Source organism: Protopterus annectens, chromosome 8.part0, assembly GCF_019279795.1.
Source record: "Protopterus annectens isolate FY-2018-M chromosome 8.part0, PAN1.0, whole genome shotgun sequence".
NCBI lineage: Eukaryota > Metazoa > Chordata > Ceratodontiformes > Protopteridae > Protopterus > Protopterus annectens.
In genome coordinates this window covers 1,758,052,375-1,758,074,783 of record NC_056741.1, presented here as the reverse complement: position 1 = coordinate 1,758,074,783, position 22,409 = coordinate 1,758,052,375, and the positions used below count along the sequence as shown (strand labels likewise).

At 39.4% G+C, this 22,409-nt stretch overlaps 1 protein-coding gene across 1 annotated transcript in view; it reads left to right on the top strand.

Moving 5' to 3' along the window:
- The window catches only part of LOC122808558 (cytochrome P450 2D15-like), a 311,295-nt gene that overhangs the window by 206,666 nt on the left and 82,220 nt on the right, over positions 1-22,409 (top strand). The window lies entirely within an intron of this gene.

The window sequence follows — 22,409 nt, the reverse complement described above, 5'->3', positions numbered from 1 at the left end:
TCCATGTGAAGCACAGTTCTGGTGCAACACGCATCATGTGCAAATTACACAGTGGGATGTGGAACAAGGCAATCATAACTGGTTTAGGACAAATGTCTGTAATGGACATTAGGAACTGTAGATGGTGCATCTCCTACGCTAAATCTTGTAGATGTGTCAGCTCCCAGAACCCTGCTTACACTTATCAAGGGAACTACACTGTGTCAGTGATGACAGATGCAGGACTAGGCTGCATAAAGCCATTGTCCCTGTTAGCCTGTGATACACATATAAACTTACAGAACTATGTACCTGTACTGCTTTACCTTTGTGTAGACATTTTTCTTCTGTGCTGATGTTCCTTCCTGTGCTCTGATGTTTATGGGTTTATTATAGCAGTGTACCCATAAGTGTGCCCCAAACAATTCTGAATGCGAAACATAAACAGTTCTATGAGACACTGTTAATTGTGTAAGTATACAGCCATTACAACTTTATCCAACTTAAGCTACACAACATAAAGTGGCTTACTCATCACAACTGACAGCAGAAAATATTTGTCAGTGACCAGTACAAGTGGCATGTGAAAGACAACAGTGGATTAAAGAATTAAATATCAAATTAGGTAGTTACCCTGTGCATCAGATGGTTTGCTATCAAAACCTGGAAATGTACCCATCCGAGTCATCCCATCATTGAACTGGAATAGCGAAAACTAAAACATCTTTCAGCTCCCATCTCAAACCATGGTAATGTTGAGAGCTCGATATTCACCATTTTGTCAATGTACCCGTTGACCTGCATGTGCTGTTCAGATGTCAATATTCAGGCTTTAATATGATAAGGTTTGACATTTAGCCTCTTGGAAAACCTGGTTTTGATGGTCTGCCAATCAACCAGGTGCATTTCAAGGTTTTGATAGTAAACCCATCAGACACATAGCTACATTTCCCTGCATCGATGACAAGGATGACAGGGATGTGGTACAGGTATCATCACTTGCACAGGGGATTGTGTGGTGGTGCAGAAGACCTAGGCAGACCCAATAGGTTGGCAAGTGTGTGTGAGTCAGGAAGGGAAGCAGGCAAGATGGATCATGGAATGTGTCATGTGTGTCTGCAGGTGACATGATTGTGACAGTGGTGTATGAGTGACTGCGTGAACACAGTCAAACTTGGTGCTAGCCCTACGTGACTGTATGTTGGACAGCTTTGAACCATGCAGGGTAGAGTTGATGGTTCACCATCACTGGCCCTGAACATGGGAACTGCCTCTGCCAGGAGTTGCACTGGCACCCCCATAACCAAGATCAGATGTGACACTACTACCTGAGGATGACTGGTGTCTGCTGGGACAGTGTCCTCCATGGGAATGCCCAGGACCATGAGCCCATGACCTGCCACATCTTGGTGTGGACAGCATACTTGCCTCTGGGCTGCTGGCTAAACCGCCACTCCAGGAGCGTGAGTGAGCATGGCCATGTGGACACTCAGCAGATGTAGCTGCTGACCTACTTCCATGAGTCTGATACTAACTCCAACCAGATGTCCCATCACAGGCAATGACCATTCCAAGACAGATATTCTGTGATCTCTCTCAGACCACTGTCTTTCCACTGCATCAGTCAACCAATCCAGGGTATCAGCAACGCAGTGGAGGCAGTCATGGATGTCAGACTGTGCTGCATCCAGAACTTTGAGCATTCATCTGGAGGGCCTTTCAGAACATGTCTGTGCCTCCATGATGACTCTAAACATACGCTAAGTGACAAGTAACAAGACACCTGCAAAAAGATTTGGAAAGACAGCAGGCCTCCTATGAGCACCCCTATCAATCAGCCTGTGTGGATCCTCACCATCTTTTTGGCTATGGCCAGTATCAACACTCACTGCAGACATAGTACCCACACTTTCCTGTCCAATGTCCCCACCCTCTGGCTGTCCAATATCTGTGGCCTCAGGGGACTGAGTATGCATAGGCATACTGACTGTGCATGGTGATAATGAGGGCAGAAGAGAGATGTCAACTTCTGTGACAGATTCAGCCCCCTGCAACACCCACCTGCACCTCACTTTGGCCACCATCATCATCAGTGTCTGAAGAGACGCTGACATCTGGTTGTGAAGGGGATAGAGACCAACCCCCCTCCCCATCACCTGTGATAAAAAGGGAAAAGCGGTACATTAATACCTGCACTACTATGCTCTACAGTACCATCTTGCAAGATATGTTAAGCTGTATAAAATGCTGTCAGTATTAGAGGCTTGTTTAATCCCCAATCTCATATACCAGGACCTAAGGACATTATTTTCTAAAAAAAAGTCTGTAGTTGCTTGTAAAAAATAAGCTCCTTTATCAAGATTCTCATGAGCAACAGTGATGTACACTATTGACATTTGTCAAAATTCTGCACAGTTGACACATAAGGCAACCTGTACTGTCCTGCAAATATTGCAAATCTATCAGTGTGGTCACAACTGCAAGGCATTGGTATGACTATAAACCGTGTTCCATTGGTAAAAATCTGTGCAGTTGGCAATTATGCAGACAGTACATTAATTCAGTTGGCAGGTCTGGTATGACACTTTAGCGAATACAATGCACTAAATCTACATTTGTAATGCAGCAGTGTTATGCCTATCAGGAGCAGGATCATGGCCACGTCTGATTCCTGACTATCCTGTGAAAATTTGAGAGAGAGGTAATGTAAACAGCAATCTATGCTGCACTATGACAGGCTGCTACATCCAAATATCTCACATTTACAGTACATACTATGTTAATTGGTATGTTGGTCACAATTTGAGCATGAGATTAAAACTGCAACTACACCCCCCCATAAAAATACCTGCAACCCACATAAAACTATGTAAATCCTGGCACACTGAATACTACAGTATTCCAATGCTTATCCAACTAAGCATACCTGGATGCTCCTCTTGCATGGAAACAGTGGCACCCACATCCACGACATACCATCTGATGGATCCCTGGGAGCTGTCCTGTATTCCTAGCTTCACCAGGAATTCATCCATGGCTGACAGTGGTTCTAACACTGCAAACCCTCCACTGATGACAGCACGATCCCTGGCCATGTCTGCTGCTCTTCTACGAGTGGCATTTATCATATCAGTGGCACAGTGTTGCACCTGCTCATATGTCCTGCTCTGATAACCAACTGCATTGACATTGCAAATGAGGTCAGCCCACAATGCTGCCTGCTCTCCACTGTTTGTCCTCCCCCTGGACAGCAGGAGTTGGTGATGCTGATGCAGGCATCCAGGATAGTGTCATTTTCTGCCTCTGTAAAATAGGCCCGGTGTTGTGGATACATATTTCCTGAAAGACAACAAAATGGGAACGTATTTCAGGATCACATATGTTGGAGAATAGTATGCAGAGATACAGCAATAACAGATGGCAACCAGTAGTCACTGCTTGGTTACACATCTCATATTCAACACCATGCAAACATAGTAAGGGTGTGGATGTGAGTAGGATAGTAACAGTACTCATCTAGTCCTGCTTGTGCCATGACAGATACTGTGTATGATCACACAACCAACATAGTAGTCCATTAAGTTGTGGCCCATATGTGTAACCCCCCCCCCTTATAATATTTAAAACCAGCAGTGCCACACAAATAGTAGTGTAGTATTACCAACACTATCAACAGGAAATTTCCAGGAGAGTGGTATACCTAATTAACAAGGAGCATTCTACCCATACTGTACTCTAGTTCCTCTGTACATGTAACATATCTGCAGATCAATGGCATGTCAGCAGTATAGTTCCAAGCAAGGCTTACTGCTGTAATCTGCATTAGCCCTAAGTATATGGACACATATACATCATGTTGGAAACAAAATGCTTACATACCTGATGGAGTACAATATTGTTCTGTTGAACGGTACACATGTATACATGTTGTGTCAATGAGTTGACCATGCGAAGTAACTCTCATATACAATGTTTCCCCTACCTAGCTGTTTGTCATTTAAGGTAGTTCTCTATTAGCAAGTGATTGCCTCTGAACGAATCTGTGCTTCTGAAATCCTAATTGCAGCCAACACAGCTGCTTGGCTCGTTTCTTGATTTGCAGTATAATCAGCCAATCCCATGCAACCACTGAACAAGACACAAGGCCTTGATGTAGATTACAACCCCCTTCTCATATGTTGGGCTGGAAAATAGTGGGGGACAGATACTACATCATGACAGAGAAAATGTCTGTAGTAGCTACTATTTACATATAAATAAGTGTGCTACAGGCTGAAGCTGAAGGTGATGCTGTAGGCAATAGGCATAGGCAGAAAGGGTGAACACTTTGCAGGACAACAAGCTTTAAGAGGAAGTGTGGAATCTGTGGCAGCCTTGTTGTATAGGCAGAGCCAGATTGAGAGTACCCACCCCACTGGGAAGTAAGGTATGTATGTCAGGTAAGTCTGTCAGCCAACGGTATCAGTAAGACAATGCAAGGCAAAATGCTTGGTGTTTCCTAGAAAACAGGTAGGTGTACATTAACCATGATGTCACACAGTTGGAGAACTGCCAAGTGACATGTTATGTCATGGTAGTCCCCTGTTGAGTGTATGTTGGTGACCCTTGCATCTAGCTCGACCTCCATATATGTATGTTACTTGTGCATCTGTGGTTGACTGTGATATTACCAGCAAAACATTGTGAGATGTAGTGTGATATTACTGGGCCACAAGTTTAGTACACACGTCAACATTCTCTGGGAATTCAGGATACTGCATTACCTGACAGTATCTGCGCTTTATAGTGTTGTACTAGGAGTAGGTGCGAGTGGTCCTATCTGTAAGCCTTTGCCCTCTATTATATTGATGCAGACATTCCAACTGTATTGCTCTGAGTGGATAAATAGGTGATGAGACAGACATACATATCACACTTTATAATATTGATGGCCACAAATATGTATTTCCATTGGTAGACGCATCTGTACTTGAACCCAGGACCATGTGTACCAAAATTGTATTCCCTCAATGCATTTTATGGACTGAGACATAGAGTCATTGCTATAGCAGGTGAATTTTTACATGTTGTAGTTATCATTCTACAGTTATCTGCTGTTAAACACTACACTTACATCTATTATTATGTGTATGGCTTTAGAGTGCTGTATTTGTATACCAGAGTTCCAGTTAAAATCCTATTTTCCATTAATGTTTTATCAAGTGTGTTCTGATATGTTGTAGACATAACTGCAGGGTTATCTGCTATCAGATACCTCACTTACATCTAGACTTATGTGTGTGCCTTCATAGTGATGTATTTGTATACCACAGTGCCAATTGCTGTACTATTTTTCTAGTAATCTTTTAGCTAATTTACACTGTGCAGCACACTGCACAGCACTGTTTAAACATACTTATTGAGGGGAACTTCGCCATTACTATGTTTTGCTTAAAACACCTGCATTCATTAGTAGCTGGGTGGCTTGGTAGGATAATCCACTGTTCTGCAGGTGCAATGGTCATGGGTTTGAAATAAAGTGCAGGTGCACTTTTTGAATGTGATTAATATTGTTCCAAAAACATGTATCAATATAGTGCTATTTAGCATTGCTAATTGATGCAGCACACTGCACCACGTAGTGCAAAAACTCTTTAAAGAAAAGAAAAATAAAAGAAAAATGGGAAGATAGGACAGTGGTGAAAAGGGATGCAGGCAGGAGGTAACGCATAATGACAGGCAGGTAGGGATGTGCAGGACAGGTGTAGGAAAGAACCATACCTATTGATTTTTTCAACAGCAACAACTGTGTAATTTCACAGATTTTCTAGCTGAATTTGGACTGTCACCCCCAGAGAGGGGTAATTATAACATAACTGCATTGTCAAGCCAATTGGACCAAATTAAGTGTGTCCAGTGGACACATGCAAAATGGAGAGCTATGTATGGGACAATATTTTTTTGGGACATGCCCATTTTTTTAAGGCTAGAGTGGAATGTTGGGAAGGGACATTATGTGAGGTAGGTAATTTGAGAAAGTGAGGAAGTTTTTGCAGACAGATAAGACAGCAGATGGGGTTGATGTGTGACACAAGAGGGAGGTGAACAACTTGGATGGGGATGGAGCTGTGGAATCCCAGTTCCAGGAGTATCCACAAGGTGGCAGTGCGACTCAAGTCCTCACCCATGGGCCTGTCAGCACTGCTCCTTCACTGCCCCCTGTGGCCAGAGTGGTGGACGCTGGCATTCAGGGACAAGTGTCCCACCAGGATGGCAAACATGCCCGCCATCTGGCACAAGTGTGCACCAACAGTTCAGTGAAGCACCATACCTGGCAGCTCTTGACAGGTGACAAAATCACCCATCAACCTCTGCTCCTAGCCTGTGGGGCAGAACTACCCAATGTTGCAGGCAGTGCAGAGGCAGCAGAGAGGGCACCACCAGGCTGCAGCCCAGATGTGCTGGGTCCTGGTGCCATGGCCAGGGGTGCCAAGGTAAGTGGATCACCTGGAACCAGCCTACCTTGTTGCACTGTAGTAAATTAAATATAAACATAAGGTAAAATAAGTAATAACCAGAAAGATTTTACTATTAACATAATGGAAGATAATACCGATTAATCAAAATAAATATTAAGGTATATTATGAGGAGCACAGCAATAAATAACATAACAATATGGTGGTTATGTTAACAGCAAATCAGTATGAAATAACCCATAAGGCCACCATAACAGTTAGTTTAAAATAATATATTAATATCAAATCATAATAATAAATAGTATTAATGAATTAAAGAAGATAAGGGATTGGGAGAGACAGAGAAAAACATACCATTAGTGACCTCACAGGTGATATTACTACACAGACTAATAATACATAGTTCTAAAGGTGTGCAGTGTCAGTTGTGAGTACAGTGACTTCAATTCTTGTATAGATGATATTGCCCATACATATCTCTCAACCTGGTAGCATGGGACAATATTGGTCAAGCACTAACAAATGCAAGTACACAACTACAGGGGACTGTTTTACATACTGTGCTCATGAATTACTATCAAGGTGTTCTGTAAATAGATTAGCCTATAAATTGCATTCCAAGTAATGTAATTTATCTGCTAATCAAGGACCAGACATAGGGGTCATTAGTCTTTACAGTCTGAAAAATTGTGACAGTTGAGAGGTATGTTTGTGAACATTAAGTAGACTAGACAGCTGGTGGTTTGTTAGTTGGCTGCCATGGGATTAAATCCCACAAGCTGTGATTCCAGGGAAAATGTGCACTTAATTTAACAGTTGACTGCTGTCAGATTAGAAAAGGCATGCAGTGCATGCATACATTTATCGGATAGGAATATTTATCAGGGAACAATCCTGCTTTACTTTTTATTGATATTGTTCCTTAAAATCTGGAATCTATACACACTGATATCTACCCAGAGCATGATCTACCTTACCCAAATACCTTGTTCCTGGAGTGAGAGGAATATATGGCATCATTTCACTAAGTATGGTCATAAAACAGGCTTGAGCCTTACTGTGGATATTGCACTACATTTATCAGACACATTTTTCCACAGTCTTTATTCATTTCTTTTGACAGTTGACAGGTGTCAGATTAGAACACACATGCAATGAATAAAGCCATACTGCACACTTATTTGAACAGACTACTTATCAAAGCACAATCCTGCTTTAAACTTTATTGAGCATGTACCTTAAAATCTGGCATTTATACACATGGATATTTGGCTAGAACTCAGGTACCTTACCCATATTCTTTGTTCTTGGAGTGGGAGGAATATACAGCATTATTTGACACAAAATGGTCATAATGCAGGCTTGACCCTTACTGTGGGTATTGTACTACATTAATCAGACAGTTTTATTTCCCCTGCTGTCTTTATTCATTTTCTTTTTACAGTTGTCTGATGTCAGATTAGAACACACATGCAGTGAATACAGCAGTACTGCACACTTATTTGAACAGATTAGTTATCAAAACACAACCCTGCTTTAAAATTTATTAATAATGTACCTTAAATGTGGCATTTATATGCATGGATATCTGGCCAGTACTTCAGCTAACTTACCCATATACCTTGTTCCAGGAGTGGGAGGAATATACAGCATTATTTGACAAAAAATGGCCATAACACAGGCTTCAACCTTACTGTGGGTATTGCACTACATGTATCAGACATTTTTTTCTCCACTCTTTATTCGTTTCCTTTTTACAGTTGACTGGACTGAGATTAGAACACACATGCACTGGCTAGAAGAATAGCGGACACTTATTTCTTTGAAAACAGTACATATGACAGCACCATCACCAATTACAATCTATTGATTACTGTTGCTTCAAGTCTGGCATATACAGCATGGATAGCTGTGTTAGACTTCTAAGAAATAACCTATATACCTTTGTCCTTGCTTGAGTACAACCTACAGCATATTTTATGCAAGGAGCAGAGCAGAACAGTGACTGTTAATTTGGGTGGACCACAACATCAACTGATGTTTGGAAGCTATACTACACAGTAATGCATGTTTACTTGATTTAACTTGCTTTACCATTTCAGGTAGGCAGAGACACGTTACCAAACATATTTAATTTCCCAGATATGTCATACCTGACTCTTACAACTGCAAACTCTGTAAATAATTTATTTTGATGTATATTATGCATTAGGTTAATACTTTGATGTTTCCCTACTTACCGCACTCATGCCTCATCCTGGCCAGGGGACCTGCATGTGTCTGGACATTGCAAACCTTCTCGTCTGCAGCCATTGAAAGAGAAGCAAATCATTATGCATACCAGTTTTGCACAGATTCAGCTTGTATATTTCTCAAGTACTGCCAAACATACTTACATATCTGTGGGGTATGCCCAGTTCTAGCCTCTTGGACCCAGGTGACCAGGTTTCCCTTCTTCCTTCAGTTCAAGTCATCATAGTGGTGACGACACTCTTCACCAGTGCAGGGGATACCAGTAGCACTTGTAAGATCCCTAGCCAAATGATCACAGGCCTGAAACTTACATTCTGAGCACTGGTAATCACCCTGCAGCAGCCAGGATACATAGCCTTTCACTGGGAATCCAACAAACACTCTGGACTCCTGCCCACCCCACTTCTGCACCTGAAAGCTCTCTCCTTCTCTAACACCACCAGGCATATCGACAGCCAAGTAACACTCTAATGAATGGTGTGGAATTCATGCCTATTGGCCTTAATATAGACTGCATTCCCGCCCTTACATGTTGTACTGCAACTTTCAAAAAAGTGCCACATTGCTTAGCATCATGCAAACCAGTTCAGCGGAGCTGAGCGTCAAGCAAACTCGTACAACCCATGTTTCAGTGAATCTTAGCAATGCGCAAAACATTGCAGGCCATTGAACATGTCTAAGTGGTGCTTAGCATTGTGCAGCTTTTCTAAATGTTGCAACTTTTTTATTTTGAACTAAACTGCCATTTAAATCACATTACACATTTTCACAGCAATAAATATAAAAGCTATGACTGGCTAGGACTTGAACCTGGGACCTACTACACAATAGGTCATGACTCAACCTATCTAGCTACTTGGATAGTAGAGAAAACCAGTATATTTTCACATATACTACTAAACATCTGCAGCCTCCTGCTACCTTCCTTTCTCAGTATCTCCTGGCTCTACTGAATCATTCTCCCAAAAGAAATTAAAGAAAAGAATGAAGTGTGGTGAACTGATATTGCTTGATATATTTGACAATTGCCTATAAGTGATAAATATTTTGCTGATATTTGCTTGCTATGTTTGACAATTAACTATGATTACTGAATAATATTCTCAATATGTCTAACTTTTTTCACACTACTGTAAAAAGTTGAAATTTGTATTCCTTTGTATATCCTATAATAATTATTGTAACTTGCATATATTCATAAGTAACTTCTATTGTAATAAGTAACTTCTATTGTAATTTGCTTTGGATCTTTTCTCCCTAGGTCTCCATTGAAAACGGGCCTCTGGCTCAGCCGGATACTACCTGGTTAACAAATGAAATAAATAAATAAAAAAAATACTAAGGTGCCTGTTAGCATTGCTAAGGACTGTGCTGCACCACACCATGCAAACATGCATTAAAAGAACAAAAAAAAAAGTATTGTACAATTGATAATATCTGGTTTCTATTTTAAAATATATAGCAGGTGTCTGCTATGTATGTATAAGTGCCTCGTCATCTCTAAGCACCACCCTACACTACACAAACAGGCATAATTAAAAATATATATATATTGTACAATTGATTACATCTGGTTTCTGTTTTTAGATATATGGCAGGTGTCTGCTATGTACGTATAAGTGCAGCTCGGCATTGCTAAGCACAATGCCATGCCACGCAAACAAATCTATTTATACAATAGCAGAGTACATTATGATTATCGTACTCTGCTTACCATTTATACAAGATTTTCCTAGACAGGCTGCAAGTATGGGACAGCCTCTGCACTGCTGCTTGCACAGATTCAATATCCATTTTACTGTGATCTCCTTTGGCAGCGCACCATAATTAATATGCATGGCATGCTGCAGAGGGTGAACCATGGCCGTGTACATGGGTACATTCCATGTAGGCTCTACACAAAGCTTACACAAATTTTATTGAATCCTGGGGATAGAGTAAACTAGCATAAACTCCATAGCCCAAAGGAGAAATGAAGGTTAAAATTAGTAAATATTACCCTTAAATTTATATACGATGCAGAGATTGTTCAAAAATATGAAAAATGACAACTTAATTAGTTTTCCAAAAAATCAATACCCTTATGAGTTTGACTCCTATAAGAACAGCTTAACCATTTAAAAATCATCCACAAATCTCTCCTGTTCCTGACAAGCATTGGCTTAATACTTACAAATGACATCATTCATTATTCAGTCTTGTTAAAGTCTCTGTTAAACTCATGTAAAACCTAGAAACAGACAGAAAATACAGACTTTCTCAAATGGTATTTAGCAGCACCAATATAATATTTGATATATGTATAATTACACACAATAATTAAACATTAATTATTTTGATCCACCCATTTACCCAACAGGGAGGTGCTAGCCATATTTCCTTCTTGTGTCAACAAAGTATTTCATTTAATCAATTCACTTCACAACTTGGTAATGTTGTGTGTATATCACATAGATTTCATTTTAGAGCATTTCCTATACCTGATTCAAAAAATATGGATAATCTTTACAAGAACAGATAAATCATAGCTGATGGAGAAATGTTGTAGCTCTGAAACAACCATTAGATTTTGTTTTTGGCTTGCCTGCATTAGTATTGCTGAGAAACCATTTAGTTAGTTCAGACACTACTTTTCAAATAGAAATATGACTTATCAGGATAGCAGTACTTACCAGGCTGATAAACCGCAAACATTGGAGTACCACAGTGAACTATTTCGAATGCACCCTCTTTAATAATAAAAGACTTTACATTTAAGATGAATGAAATAAAATTAATTTTTATATGCAGATTATCTACTTCTGATGTACAGCAGCAAAGACTCTACTGAAACTTAAATCAAATTCAAATCAGAGTTGCTTTTGTGGCAACCACTTAGTTGTAAATTCTAACAAAACTAACTGTATGCTATTTATAACTCCACAATGCCTTTCAAATGCCATCCTACTTAAAATTTTGACCTCCCCACCCCGAGTACCATGAAATAAGAAAGTACCTTTAAGTACTCAGTGGTCTGACAGTGAGGCTATTGGACATGTTATTGACAAAATGTGGGTGAATTTTTCTATTAATAATGATATTAGGGGCCTTTTAGGTAAAAAACCCACATTGTTTATAGAAGACCTAGATCTATAAAAACCCTCAGAGCAAAATGATGTTGTTTATGCATTTGTTGGTTAGAGATAGAGTGAAATTGACTAATAACATTGTCATCACAGCTAAACATCATTTCAATTGTAACACAAGGGTTGTTATTTATTTAGCTCTGTGTCAAAGTTGCCCATGTTGTTCTGTGGGCAAAACAGTGCAAAAATTTAATGAATATATATATATATATATATATATATATATATATATATATATATATATATATATATATATATACACACACACACACACACACACATCAGTATGACATTTCACATCATAATAGTAACAACGTACTTTTCAAGCATATAGATAACTTTCCTGGTCATCATTTTTTTTACTTTTTGGATTTGATATGGTAACTAGGAGTCCTAGGGTATACTAGAATGTTTGGTTGAATATAAGGAAACTTACATGCAAATAAAGTTGATTGCCTTCAACTATCCCAGTTTTGAAATTAATGTTGTCAATTGGTAGTATTCTAAAGCTTAAGTCATACAAATTGTAGGTTGGTTATGTTGTTCTGAATGGGTTTATATATATATATATATATATATATATATATATAGTATTTTTAATGCAGTTTTTTAAAATTTTGATAGTTGAATTTCCAATGTTACTGCAGAGGGTTTTATTTGTGTTTCTTGGATTTTAATTAAAAATGAGTGTATTATGTATTTGAATACTGTTACATGTTTTTTAATTTGTTAATTCTGTAATGATGTGTGCATTTTGATTGGCTGTTAGTAGCAATTTGAAACAAGCCATTGCTTTAAATAGCAGGCAATGGAGGTTTTTAATGTTCTGAAGAAGTCTTGTGGTTCAAGATGAAAGCGCTTAACTTTCATTGTTTAGTGTTGTAGTTTATTCAACAAAGATTAGCAGTCAGTTGTACAGGGTGCCTCTATGCTCATTTTTTTTAGTTTTCCTGTTTAGTGCTGGTTCATGATACGCCCAAGTGAAGTACATAATCAACAAGGCCTTACCTCACATTTGTTTATTTCTTTATTAACCAGGTAGCTGGACTGATAATATCTAGCTGGTGCACAGAATTAAGACTATGAGCTGTTAACAGGCTGTTTCCTGTGATCAAGGGTTTGATTCCCTCAACCTTCATATGCCAAACTATGTGACTCTGAACACATAACTTAACCAGACAGAATTCTTGGGAAAAGTCTGAAAAAGGTCAATGGAAAACAGTACTCTACCCTGGCTGACAAACAGAAATACAATAAACACAAAAAATATGTTCCAGGTTATTTGGCAGTGCCATTATAAAACAACAGAGAATTACTTTATTACATTCATGTGCAATGCAATAAATAATGTTGTGATCTTGTGGACAACAAAAAATTGCCACAGTACATACATTTGCAATAGAATGAAAACACTAAAACTCACACATAGGGAAACGTTCAACTAACTGATTACAGTCACTTAGTAGGAATATGCCTTTAAGTATGCCTCATTGTGGCTAATGTGGAAAGTAAAGAGCTATGCAAGTATACAGTATTCACAATACAGATTAATGTGTAAGCATGCACATTAGAGGTCAAACTGGTTTGGAAAATATCAAGAAAAGTAGCTAAAACTTAACTGCATTAACCAATTGGCCCAATTCAGAAAGGTCACCATGATATGCACACAATGTGTATACTTTGTGGTAACCTTTCCACATTCAGATTCAGTCTTGCCATGGTGCTTTTGTATCAAAGGAAAAAAAACAACTTCAAAAAGATCAATACATGGCAGGTTCAGGTTAAGGCACTTTAATCTTGCAGCAAGGAGACAAAAACGTGCCAATACAGAGTTTGTCTAACTAGAATCAGGAAGTGAAGCCATACTTATACATTTCTTACAAGACATTGCCTACTAAGCTAATGTAACAAATCACACGTTCTAACATCATTACTTCATAGCAGCTGTTTGCCCATGATTTTCTGCTTGCACTATCAATTTTATGAAAAACGTCCTAAGAAAAACGTGGCCTTGATGACCACCGGTTAGATACAACTTCTCACTATGCAATGTTACCATTCAAAGTACTATGGCTAATTCGAGCACAAAGCAAGTACAGATTATAGTTAATTTCTTTAAGCAGCCTTTTGTCCAATGGTATCTTTTCCCTCCACAGCTGTGCATGTTCTCATAACACGAACAGAGCTAATTGTTCAAGTTCAATAACATTATAGAAAACAGTATTGTTCTATTCATTATTTTCCTGACCTAGCAGATAATCATCTGCTTCTCAGTACATTTCCAAAAGGCATAAACATGAATTTTGCTGTGCTAGCAAATACTAGGTCAGAGAGCATCTTGCAGTTTTCAGAAAGCATACTGCAGTTTGAAAAGCATCTTGTAATTTCATACATAACTAAGCTCTACATAAAATAGAATGAAATGTGTTAACCCTTTTAGCTTCTAATAAGCACTAAGCACATACATTAATACATATTTTTCTGACATTTCCCCCCATTAATACTTTTTATTCTATTTTCAAAAGCATAAACAGTTTGTTTCTTCTCCTAACCTCTTCCATTTAGGATTTGCAGTTAAGAGAGTCATTCAGTTTAACCTTATGAAAGTATTTCACTTTTCAACAACTCCTCAATTTCAGTACTTTGATACAAAGTCTCAAAAACTGACATGTCTATCAAATCTTTGATTAATCTTTTCATGCAGGGAATACCACAACAAATACATGCTCCTAATAGGAGTAATTCCACATAAATGGCAATCAGGATGTTCATTAGGATGGTATCCCACCCCCCAAACAAATTCTGGAAAAAGTCCATCAGAGGATTTGGGCCTGGTTTGGTCATGGCCGACACTTGCTGAATCACCTCAAAATGGTTGTTTATCTCGTGCTGGTTGTCAGGAATATATGAACAGCACTCCTAGTTTATTAAAGCGCACGTACCACCTTTCACTGCTAGGGTGAAGTCGTGAGCCATGCGGTTTTGAACCACCACAGTTCTCATAGCATTCAGTTCATCAGTTACTAATTCGAGAGCAGAAAAATTTGCATTGCTCATAACTTCGAGAAGTTTGGACAGTTTTCTCAGCTCCCAAATCGATTTTACTGCGCCATATGCAGGGGCTATGCTGGCCCAGGATATATTAGTGTCACTCAAGTCCATGTGTGTCAGTTTATCTTTGTTCTTCACGGAATTATGGTTTCTCCAGCCTGCTTCGATTCGTCCCACTGGATTCTCAGGTCTCTTGATTGGATTTCCAGGTTTCTTGGTGACCTCTCTGACATTTCAAATTCTTCCTCGAGGCAAAATTGCAGTGTGTCGTATGGCCAGAACCAGGTAACCCAAAAAACAACTGCCGGACCAATTCTCAGGTAACCATGTGTATGCCTTTTTCCCACACACAAAATAACAATTCTCTACTTTAGTATTGATATATGCTTGCCCTGCATGAAACATTTTCTTATCAATAATAGAAAGTTGCTTTAAAAGAACAGGATTATGCTGTATTTCACTAACAGATTTTTGCATTGACTCGAGATATGAGTCATAGTTTGCATCACAAATAGTTCCTGCATTATTAGCTTTGATATAACATTTGTAAGAAACAGTCACATTGCAATTGCTCCAACCCACCCGAATAGTATCATTTTTGTAAAAACATACAATTCCCTTTTGTGTAACAGGCAGGTACAATGCTATTTTGTCGTGTGATTTTACAGGTGCAGTATCAAAAATCAGATTTTTCCAGGTCTCATTGACCCCTAGGGGGACAGCAGTTATTAATAATCCCCCGTATGCTGTTGGTATAGCTGTGCAAATCCAGCAATTCGAAACATTAAACGTTTCAGCATACACATATTTAATTGCTTGGTAAGTGTTAAAGTTCAGATGCCAGTCTATGAGTAATGCATCACGTTTATTCAGTTCAGCTTGTGTGGCTGGAAAAAGGAGAGGCCACAGCAAAAAGATCACTGTTACCAGTATAGTTAACAGGATGATCATGCAATACTTCTGAGGTTGTTCTGCATTCCTGTTTACTCTATATCTGGTCATTTTGTTCTTGTTGTGTAACAGTAACAAGGTTTTTGTCCAGTTTAAAGTTCTTGACCAGTTTGCAGTGTGTCAAGTGAATCCAGGACATACGTTCTGCTATCTTGACTGCAGTGGGTGTTGCCAGCAAAACTTGAAATGGCCCTTCCCACTTCGGAGATATCCAGTTTTTTCTCTTCACGACCTTCACTCAGACCCACGAGCCTGGTTGTACTGCTGCTTCCGATGGTCTGGTCTGTTCTTTATCTGAAACAGAATTTAACTGCAAAAGTTGTTTATTACTTAAAAGTCGTCTCATGTATTCTGCAAGTGAACTGTCGGCCACCTGATCTGCAGGCATGAGAGGTTTTCACTGAGGCACATAATATGCCCTCCCAAATAATATTTCAGAAGGATTTAACCCCTTTGCATTTGGAACAGTTCCCATGCTCAAGAGTGCTAGAGGCAAACAGTGCACCCAATTTTTTTGAGTTTCACTAATTATCTTCCTAAGTTTACCCTTCAAGACCCCATTGTGCCTCTCTACTAGTCCTGCAGATTGTGGATGATAAGCACAATGGTTTTTCAAAGAAATTCCAAAAAATCGGCTCAATTGTTGTATAGTTTGATTTACAAAGTGTGTGCCATTGTCACTGTAGATCTTTTCCAGTATGCCAAATCTAGGAATAATTTCCTTAACAAGTATTTTTGCAACAGTAGCTGCATCTGGATTTTTGGTCGGTAAAGCTTCCACCCATTTGGAAAACATATCTATAATGACAAGACAGTACTTTTTATTTTCGCATTTGTTCAGTTCTATGAAATCCATACAAACAGTATGGAACAGGTATGGTGGTGTAGGGAAACTCCCTTGCTTAGGCTTCAACGCCCCTTGTGCATGATGCTTATTGCAAACATGACATGCTGCACAAAAAGTTTTAGTGTAATTTGTAAATCTGTATGTTGTGAACACTCAGTTCACTAACTGTACCATCCCCCCTGTTGAGACATGGCACTGCCCATGGCTCAACAAAGCTGCATATTTAAACAAGTTAGACGGCAAAACTGGTTTTCCTTCCTTGGAGATGTACAGCCCTTTCTCAAGAATTGCTCCTCGTTTTACCCATTTCTGTTTTTCTACTTTCGTAGTAAGTGTCTGCATTGTTTTCAACATTTCTAAATCTAAAATCTCAGAAGGTTGTAATTCCTCACTTAAAAGGAATACTTCTGAAGCTGAAGCTGCCTGCTTTGCAGCTGTGTCAGCTCTCGCATTACCTTTTGAAATCCTATCCCGTTGCTTGGTATGAGCTACACATTTGCAAATAGCTACTTTCTGAGGTAACTGAATAGATTCTAACAAATCTAAAATAAACTGTGCATGATTAATTGGTTTGCCAGTTGATGTTATCATTCCTCTATTTTTCCACTGTGTACTGGCTATCAGTAAAAATGTTTACACATTTACCGTTTGCTAAGGTACATGCCTGTGTCAAGGCAATCAATTCTGCTGCTTGTGCAGATAAGTTGTGTGGTAAAGACTTTGCTTCTAAAATCTCAGTATAAGAAACTACTGCATAACCTACTAGATTCTGCCCTGTAGGACCCCTTCTGCATGAGCCATCCACGTAGTATGTCACCTCAGCATCATCCAAGGGCACATCCGTAAGATCTTTTCTAGGTAGTGTCTTTTGCTCAATCTCCTGCAGGCAGCAGTGTGGTGTGCCATCCGCAGGGGTCGGGAGCAAGGTTGACGGATTCAAAGTTGTGCATCGTTCAATTGTCATATGAGGTTGGCTCAACAGTATAGTCATATAGGAAAGATGTCTAGCAGGAGAAAGATATGCTACTTTTTCTTGCAGTAAAATAATCGCAACTGCATGAGGCACTCTCAATGTGAGAGGGTGGAACAACACTACTGAGGCCAAAGCCTGTACTGCCATTGCAGCTGTGACTACTGCTTGTACACAATGGGACAGAGATCGCGCCACTGGGTCTAGCTGTGATGAATAGTAAGCTATGGGGCGTTGCTTGTTCCCATGTTGCTGTGTTAACACTGATGTCATATATCCTTGCTTACAATCTACAGTTTGAAAAAACCTTTATGATAGTTTGGTAATCCTAAAACTAATGAAGATGCTATCAATTGCTTCAGTGTGCAGAAAGCTGATTCTGCTTCTGGTGTCCATTGTAATAAATCTTGTACTGCCATAGGTTTCCTGTATATCAAGTTGGTTAGTGGAGCAGACTCCAAGGCATAGTTTGGAATCCAACTCAGACAAAAATTAGTTGTACCCAGGAAGGACATCATTTCCTTCTTGGTAGTCGGTTTGGGTGCTTGTAAAATTGCTATTTTCCTATCTTCATCTAATATTCTGCCTTCTTTGGATATTACATATCCCAGGTATTTAACCTGCTTTCTCCAAAGCTGCAGCTTGTTTTTGTTTACCTTGTGTCCTTGAGTGGCTAAAAATTGTAATAATGCTATGGCATCTTCTCTGCATTCTTGCTGGGTGGGGGCTGCCAGCAGGATGTTGTCTACACAATGTAAAATCTGGCTGCCTCTCAGTGGGATAAATCCTGCCAAGTTACTTGCCATTTCCTGTGCGAATATTGTTGAGCTTTCACAATATCCCTTTGGTAGTTGCGTGTATGTGTACCTTTTCCCCTGAAATGTAAATAGAAACCAATGTTGGCTGTCAGGGTGTATCGGTATTGAGAAAAACGCATTGCTAATGTCTACCATAGAAGAATACTTCTGCTGCGGCTTTAAATCATTCAATAAAGTGTGTGGATCTGACACTGTAGGTGCTCTAGGTATTACTGCATCATTTACACCTTGTAAATCTTGGACGATACGCCATTCTCCATTTGCTTTCCTAACAGGAAATAAGGGAGTGTTACATGGTGAATCGGGAGATTCTACCAGTACTCCTTCCTTAAGCAAAGCTGCTATTATAGGTTTAATTCCTACTTCTGCATCTTTCCTTAAGGGATACTGTCTCTTCTGTGGTCTAAATGCTGACTTTGTTGTGATTGTAACTGGTCCTGCTGTATGGATTAGTCCTACATCTGATTTTCCTGTTGACCAGAGAGTTTCTGGTATGCTTCGTAAGGCATTTTCTTCCTCTTCTAGTAAGAGTGCTAATCAGCTGTCCTTGCTAGACTGCAAGTGCACAGCTTGTGTGTCTGTGTTATCCAATTTAACTTCTGCTTCTGTACTCCCTGTTCTGACAGTTCTAACTCTGTCTGTTTTTCCCATCTTGTGACTTTTTCTCCTAGGTCTGCCCACTTTACATTCTTGTCCTTAGTAAAACTGACATATGGTAGTCGATTAGATTTATAAAGTGCAAAGAATTCCTGGGGCAATGAACATCTAACTACACTGTTCCCTTCTGTGTCTCAGTACAGATTACGCAATACTAATCTGTTTGCATGTTTTTTAAACAGTTCTTGCTCATATTCCTTATCAGGTCCTGGTGTGCTACAATAATACAGAGTACAGTGCAACAAATGCTGTTTATCAGTGTCAAGGGAGGGGCACTTACTGATGGCTACATTCATCAGCTCTTCAGTTACTGCCCCTGGACCAGTCATGACCAAGTCCTGGCTGTACCAGTAAAATGTTTCACCCTCCAATCGCTCTACAAAAGTGTCCATTTGTCTCTGTGCTTCCATACCCTGCATAGTTGGAACTACTGCTATGCCAAAAATCTGCATAAGGTCTCTGCCCAAAAGGTTTACCGGGCATTTTGCAGAAACAACAATTTTGCTTTTTGGGGTCATCCCTGAAACAGGGTCAGTTATTGCTATGTTATGGGAGAGTGGCTCCCGATACAGTTGTCCATTAGCTGCTTTCACTAATATGTAATCAAGTTATTCTGAATTTTCTGGTAGTTTGGAAGGATGTATCAGGGTCTGTGATGCCCCTGAGTCACACAGAAATTTTACTTCCCTCCCCTCTACCAGAAGTGTAACTTCCGGTTTTGTGTCTGCTAAGTAGAGCTCCAGGCTCAATAATGCTAAGTCTAAAATTTCACTTTCTTCACTATCTGTGATTTCTTATACATCCTCTGTTTCTTCCATCACATCCTGTACTCCTTCTATCACATTCACATTTGTCTTTTCTTGGATATTCCTTTCTAGTGATTCTTGACTATCATATATTCAGTCCTCACCCTCCTTATCTTCTGTGGCTACCTTTTTGTTTTGCTTGCAATCCCTTGCCAAATGTCCCTTTTTTCCACATTTAAAACATTCACCCCTTTTCTTTCTCTCTTCAAACTCCTCAGATCGTTTATCAGATTGTTTGTTTCCCTGGGCATTTTTCTTGCCTTTCTTCCCTGACTGTACTACAAAGACTTCTGCTCCATCTTCTACTGCAAATACTTGGGTTTTCTTTTTCTTTTTGTTATTAAAATGCCTTTCGGCATGTCTTGTAATGACTGTAATCTACTTGTACGGTGATCTACCATGTGCTTTGTAATGAAACTACTGATGGGTGTAATACTGCCTTTCAAAAATGCATTCTTTAGCTGCTGCTCATATGGGGAATCTTGTGTTTCATCTTCAGGTACCTGCATCCCACAATGGTTATTAAAACATTCTAATAATCTAGCATAATATCTATAAACAGTTTCACCTTCTTGTTGAATGCATTGATTAATGCAAGTCCAGTCTGACCTAGGCTTCCATTTCTCAAAGATTCGGTCTGTCAGACCTTTCAGTCTGTTATCCAGCTCTGTGCTACTATGTGGGAGTGGCTTATCTTCTGCATCATGGGGATTCCAGTTGCCACTGATCATGTGCCAATCTGGACCTATGATTTGTCTGACTACTTTCTCTACTTCTTCCCCATTTAAATGATAACTTAATCTCATACCCTGTAAATATTCTAAGAATTTTCTAAAATTAACTTTTGGATGGGGAATTCTTAATGTGGCTTTCCGGATGTCTTCCGGTGCCACAGTCTATATACTAGTATAGTTGGGTTCTGCCCTTCCTGTCCTGCCTGAGGATTTGGTACTTCTATGAGCGGACATATCTTTTCTTCACTCATAGCTCACAAATTTCTATTCATTTGATATAACTCCATATCCCCTCTTGTTTTACGTGTTCGAGACCTAGTCTCAATGGGATCTCTGACAAACAGTTTTGGCTTCGCAGGGACAGCCGGGTATAGTGGAGGTGGATCAGTTTGTCCACTCGCTTCATATTCTGGTAAGGGAAGTGGAGGAGGCGGAGGGGCAGATGCTATTACCAAGTTATTGTCCTCTTTATCTAAAAACATTGCTTTTGAATTATTACTCTTTTGTTCCCTGCGGTTTGCTTCCTCAAGCCACCTGTGTGCTTGAGGAATGCCTAATTGGCGTTGCTTTTTTACCTGACCTTTTGCGTTGGTTTTAAGCTGTTTGATGAGTTTAATAAGCGAGGATTTTTCTAATTTGCCATCAAATTCATATTTATTAACCCATTTTGTATAGTATCTAACATTGTCAGCACACTGTAATTGCATATATTTTGCGTCTTCGGTTAATGGCGGATCTCGGGATCTTTTTGTGCACTTAGTTCCCATATTGTTCTATAAAGTTAAACATGTTACATAACCCTTCTTATCACCTGGTACCACAATTTCTCTTTTTCACCGTTTATCTAGAATAACTGCCTACCTATTCTGTTTCCCTGATCTATGACAAGACAGTAATTTTTTTGTCCCTGATCTGTACAAGACAAATCTCCCTGACAAAACAAATACTGTAACAAGTCCCTGATCTAAAATAGAAAAAAAGGTAAATTCCTCCTTACCTGAGCCCCCATGATTGATCGTCTGATTTGCGGGTGGAACCGTTGACTCGTCCTCCAATCACAGATCAGAAACAGTGGCTGGCCTCTTTTGAACAACAATTCAGTCGGAGGTCTTTCAGTGCAGAAGAACTGATGTGGTCTCTTCCCCGTAAGGTTTCATGCCATCGGGCCCATCTGACCTGAGTTGAAGTGAGAGCTTCCGGTCCGAAGGACCAAAACTGTCAAATCTAAAAAAAACAACTTCAAAAAGATGAATACACGGCAGGTTCAGGTTAAGGCACTCTAATCTTGCAGCAAGGAGACAAAAACGTGCTAATACAGAGTTTGTCTAACTAGAATCAGGAAGTGAAGCCATTCTTATACATTTCTTACAAGACATTGCCTACTAAGGTGACGTAACAAATCACAAGTTCTAACATCATTACTTCATAGCAGCTGTTTGTCCATGATTTTCTGCTTGCACTATCAATTTTATGAAAAACTTCCTAAGAAAAACAATGTGGCCTTGATGACCACCGGTTAGATACAACTTCTCACTATGCAATGTTACCATTCAAGGTACTATGGCTAATTCGAGCACAAAGCAAGTACAGATTCTAGTTCATTTCTTTAAGCAGTCTTTTGTCCAACTGTATCTTTTCCCTCCGCAGCTGTGCATATTCTCATAACACAAACAGAGCTGATTGTTCAAGTTCAATAACATTATAGAAAACAGTATTGTTCTATTCATTATTTTCCTGACCTAGCAGATAATCACCTGCTTCT